A 6,000-nucleotide genomic window follows, 5' to 3' on the forward strand; every position below is an offset into this window, starting at 1 on the left:
AATGCGCAATATTTATTTTGTTCAACCCCCAACATCAAGTCCGACGATTTATTTTCTCAGCCGCTCCTCCGCAAGATGGCGTCGCGTGACGTCACAGTGGCCAAACAAACAAACCTTGGCTTATCGCTCACAGCTGCTTCCACCGATAGTACAACTTAGTTTCGTTATCATGTCTGATTCTGAGTAGACTATAGACTAAAAGCTTTAGGAATCCAAACTATAACATATAATAAGTACCCTGTATCAAGATTGATGCAAAACAAGTGAAATTTGACCTTTTTAGAGAGGTTTAGAAAAATAAAGTCCAGGCGCTCTGAGTGAGCCTCTGAATTAGCCCCGAGCGAAAAATGCTCGCAGCGGCTCACAGCGGCTTCCGCCGATAGTACAACTTAGTTTCGTCTATCATGTCTGATTCTGAGTCGGAGGCCACCCAATATCTGGAGTATGTTGTTGTTACGGCTGCTGTTTCTGCCTGCTCGGTAACCTGTTTGGGATTGCCTGCAGCTGTGTGTGATTATGTAAATGAGCTGTGTGGTTGCCCCAACATCATTGGCTGTCATCTCCTGGTCCACTTCCGAGGACACTGATTGGAGCACGCCGGGCCCGACGTTCTCCAATCCCTGTGCAAGCCCAGCGCACACCTGCTGGAGAAGACTACAAAGCTGGGGACAATCATCACTCTGGAGGCTCTGTTGAGTGAACAGATGCCTCTCGCTATTTGCTCTTCATTCTGGGGGTTAACTTGTGTGGACCGTGTTATTGTGATTAGATGTGCTTAGATTAGGTTGATTAGATGTGCTTAGATTAGTTTAGTATTGTTTGACTGTTGTCCTAGCTGTGTTTTCTTACAGCCTTCCTTTGCTAGTTGTACCACTTTTACAGTGAGGTTTTGTTCCCTTCTTTATTTAGTGTGTGAGTATTTAGTTTCCCTGTATGCGTTTCGACTAACTTTTTAGAGTCCTCCCTTAGTTTGGTTTCCCCTTTAAACTTGCGCCCTTGGGGCCTCTATTGTTTGTTATTTAAACCAGTGTTTGTGGCAATTGGTGTGTTTCAGGCTGCTTGCCCGCCATTTTTGTTCACCGGTTGTGCATTAAAACAGCTTATAACTTTTACCAATCCCATTCTGGTTGTGTTGCTTCCCTTTGATTCCCCTAGCTCAGAAGGGAACGTAATACATAAGTGGTTTTGTACAGCTAAAAACAAAGTGGTAAAGTGTGCAGATTTAGCTGAGTATGGCGTCTTTCAACCTCGAGTCGTTCCTAGTCTGGCCGTCCTATGAGGAGCTGGACCGGTGTTGTAAAGACGACTTATATGAGCTAGCGCAACACTTCAGTCTCACAGTAAGTAAACAATGGTTGAAGAAAGAGTTGAAGGCATTGGTGGTGGATGAGATGGTAAAAAGGGGGTTACTTATACTGGCTGCACCAGTTGAGCTCCCTGTGTCCGATGCTCTATCTGAAGAGATCTTAAATCAGAGACAGGAGGCGGAGTTTCCGTTTGCTAAAGGGGAAGGTGGTGACAGTGAGGGCGGTGGGCAGTTTAAAGCACCGTTCACGCCGATTCCTTACAACCTACCGCCTCTTGGCAGTTCGGACTCTGAGGAAGAGAGTGATCCTGAGTTCCGTCTCGTCCGGCTCCAGTTGGAAGCCAAGGACAGGCAGCGTCAGTGGGAAGCTAAAGACCGGGAGCAAGACAGGCAGCTTCAGTTGGACCTAAGGAAAATCGAGGCAGATAAAGAAGTCCGGATACGGCAGATGGAGCTAGACTCCGAACTGCGCGCATCCGGTGTTGTTGGCAATCCTAGAGAAAGCTTTTCACTTCCTCCTCATCCCCCTGCATTCAACGTAGTCAAAAATATTTCGTTAGTGCCACTTTTCCGTGAGACTGAGGTGGATGCGTACTTTGGTGCTTTTGAGCGCATTGCAGTGGCCCTCTGGTGGCCGGTTGAAGCCTGGGCTCTGTTAGCCCAGTGAAAACTTTATGGAAGAGCTCAGGAAGCGGTTGCTGCTCTTTCGCTAGAGGACGGTCTAAATTACGACTTAGTGAAGGGTGCCATTCTCAGGGTGTATGAATTAGTTCCCGAAGCGTACCGACAGAAATTTAGGAACCACAGGAAGGGTCTTAATCAATCAATCAATCAATCAATGTTTATTTATATAGCCCAATATCACAAATGTTACATTTGTCTCAGTGGACTTTACAGTTTGTACAAAATATCAGTATGACAATACGACACCCTCTGTCCTTAGACCCTCACATCGTACAAGGAAAAACTTCCGGAGAAAACCCACAGTTTAAAGGGAAAAATGGGAGAAACCTCAGGGAGAGCAACAGAGGAGGGATCCCTCTCCCAGGACGGACAGACGTGCAATAGATGCCGTGTGTAAATTGAAAAGATAATACATTTGCAACATAGGTAGTCCAAATGTTTGGAAATGCATGTGTGTATAATAGGAAGATGAATCCACGAGGATATCCATCCAGGACCTATGATCCAGGACCACAGCCACGACTCAAGATCCAGGGCTCGCGATCCAGGACAGAGGAGCGCAGGATCATCCATGACTCCGGATCCCGGCGTATATAGACACCAAAAAGAAAGACATTTGGGGAAGCTGGGTTAATCGGAACATGAATAGTACACAGGTATAGACAGAGAGAAGGAAGAAGTAAGATGTCCCCCGACAAACTAAGCCTATATCAGCAAAACTAGGGGCTGGATCTAATCAGCCCTAACTATAAGCTTTATCAAAAAGGAAGGTCTTAAGCGCACTCTTAAAAACGGATAGGGTGTCTGCCGCCCGAACACAAACTGGAAGCTGATTCCACAAATGTGGAGCTTGATAAGAAAAGGCTCTGGCTCCCATTGTACTTTTAGAGACTCTAGGAACAACCAACAACCCTGCATTCTTGGAACGCAATGCCCTAGTAGGACAGTAGGGTATAATGAGTTCTTTAAGGTAAGATGGCGCCTGCCCATTAAGGGCTTTGTAGGCGAGAAGAAGAATTTTAAATTCTATCCTGTGTTCTATAGGGAGCCAGTGTAAGGCAGCCAGAACAGGAGTAATGTGGTCCCTTTTCCTAACTCTGGTTAGTACACGAGCCGCAGCATTTTGAATCAGCTGAAGCAACTTGACTGACTTCTTGGTACACCCTGATAATAAAGAGTTACAATAATCCAGCCTTGAAGTAACAAATGCATGGACTAGTTTCTCTGCATCGTTTTGAGGCAAGATATGCCTGATTTTTGCAATGTTACGTAGATGGAAGTAGGCGGTCCTTGAAATTGATTTTATGTGGGCGTTAAAGGATAAATCCTGATCAAATATAACACCAAGATTCCTTACAGTCTCACTGGAGGCCAAATTAATGCCATCCATAGTTAGTATATCCTTAGATAATTTGTTTCGTAGATTCTTCGGGCCAAGTACAATAACTTCAGTTTTGGTCGTGTTTAACATCAAAAAGTTTAAGGTCATCCACGTTTTTAAGTCCTTAAGGCAGTCTTGAATTTTATTTAGATGATTAATTTCATCAGGCTTGATTGATAAATATAGTTGAGTATCATCCGCATAACAATGAAAGTTTACAGAATGATTCCTTATAATATTGCCTAACGGAAGCATATATAATGTGAACAAAATAGGTCCGAGCACTGAGCCCTGTGGCACTCCATGGGTAACTTTGGTTTGCGTGGAAGATTCATCATTGACACGTACAAACTGAGAGCGTTCAGATAGATAGGACTTAAACCAGTCTAAAGCAGTTCCCTGTATGCCAACTAAGTGCTCTAGTCTTTGCAATAGGATATCATGGTCGATAGTATCAAATGCAGCACTGAGATCGAGCAAAACAAGAATAGAGACACGTCCCTTGTCAGAGGCTATTAGAATGTCATTTGTGACTTTAACCAGAGCTGTCTCTGTGCTATGATGTGTTCTAAAGCCAGACTGAAAAGCTTCAAATAAATCATTGTTTTTTAAGTAATCACACAACTGTTTTACGACCGCTTTCTCAAGAATTTTTGAGAGGAACGGAAGATTAGAAATAGGTCTATAGTTGGCTAAAACCTCTGGATCGAGGTTGTGCTTTTTAAGAAGCGGTTTTATCACTGCTACTTTGAATGATTGTGGAACATAGCCTGATAATAAAGACATATTCATAATATTTAATAAATAAGTGCTAATGAATGGAAAAACTTCCTTCAACAGCTTAGTTGGAATTGGGTCTAACATGCACGTTGATGGTTTAGAAGAGAGAATCATTGAATTTAATTGTTCAAGGTTTATGGCTGAAAAGCATTCTAGTTTACTATCTAGTGTAATATTATAACTTACGTTTCCGGGAGCTGTTGATAACACTATACTGGTCAAAGGCAAGAGGTCATTAATTTTGTTTCTAAGAGTAACAATTTTATCGTTAAAAAAGCACATAAAATCATTACTACTGAGTGCTATGGGAATAGAAGGCTCAATCGAGCTGTGGCTTTCTGTCAGCCTGGCTACAGTGCTGAAAAGAAATCTTGCATTATTCTTATTCTCATCTATTAATGAAGAGTAGTAAGCTGCTCTCGCTTTACGCAATGCTTTCTTATATTCATTGAGAGTAATATGCCAAATTAAACGAGATTCTTCAAGTTTAGTAGAACGCCATATCCTTTCAAGTTGTCTCGACTTTTGCTTTATTTTGCGGGTTTCGGCATTATGCCATGGAGCTAGTCTATGTTGTTTTATTTTCTTCTTTTTCAAAGGAGCAACAGAGTCTAATTTTATTCGCAGCGCATCTGTAGCACTATCAACAACATGATCAATTTGGGGTGGTGTACATTTTGTATAAGTTTCCTCCCTTACATGCAGACATGCTATCGAGTTAAGTATTGGTGGAATCTCTTCCTTAAATTTGGCTATAGCACTAACAGATAGGTTTCTGCTGCAGGAGCTTTTGACTAATGCTTTGTAGTCTAGTAACAGTACTTCAAAAGTTACTAAGAAATGGTCGGATAAAGCAGGATTATGCGGTTCGACTAATAGTTGCTCAATTTCAATACCATAAGTCAGAACAAGGTCGAGAGTGTGATTATAGCAGTGGGTTGGTTTATTTACACTCTGACAAAAACCAACAGAATCTAATATAGAGTTAAATGCAACAGTAAGGCTATTTTTATCATCGTCAACATGAATATTAAAGTCACCTACGATAATTACTTTATCTGTTTTAAGAACCAAAGTTGATAAAAACTCAGAGAATTCAGATAAGAATTCTGAATAAGGACCTGGTGCACGGTACACTGTAACAAATAAGATTGGCTGCAAAGTTTTCCAGGTCGGATGCGTAAGACTAAAAACGAGACTTTCAAAGGAGGTATAATTTAATTTTGGTTTAGTATTGATAAGTAAACTTGAGTCAAAGATGGCTGCAACTCCACCTCCTCGGCCCGTGCCTCGGGCAATATGAGTATTGATATGGCTGGGTGGAGTGGCCTCATTTATGCTGACATATTCTTCATGTCTCAACCAAGTTTCAGTGAGACAGCATATATCAATATTATAATCTGATATTAAATCATTTACCAATATTGCTTTAGATGCTAGAGATCTTATGTTTAAGAGACCACATTTAATATTCCTGTTTTGTTGCACTGTAGTAGTTGTTACATTTACTTTGATTAGGTTATTATGTATGACACCTCTATTAGGTTTGACCTTAACTTGTCCTTGGGCAGACACACACACCGCTAATATTGGGTATTTTATTGGGTTCGGGATTCCTATGGATGACTGCCTAGGAGAGAGCGCAGAGAAGCGTGTAAGACTGCGACTCCGCCTCCTGGTCTCAACTCCAGTTTGTCATGGATTAAGTCCACAAAGCCCTGAAATGTTTGCCGAAATGAGATCGGCACCTTCCAAAGTAGGATGAATGCCGTCTCTCTTAATCAGACTAGGTTTTCCCCAGAAGGCTGTCCAATTATTTACGAAGCCCACATTGTTTGCTGGGCACCAC

The sequence above is a fragment of the Gymnodraco acuticeps genome, unplaced genomic scaffold (genome assembly GCF_902827175.1).
Source record: "Gymnodraco acuticeps unplaced genomic scaffold, fGymAcu1.1, whole genome shotgun sequence".
In the NCBI taxonomy this organism is placed as follows: domain Eukaryota; kingdom Metazoa; phylum Chordata; class Actinopteri; order Perciformes; family Bathydraconidae; genus Gymnodraco; species Gymnodraco acuticeps.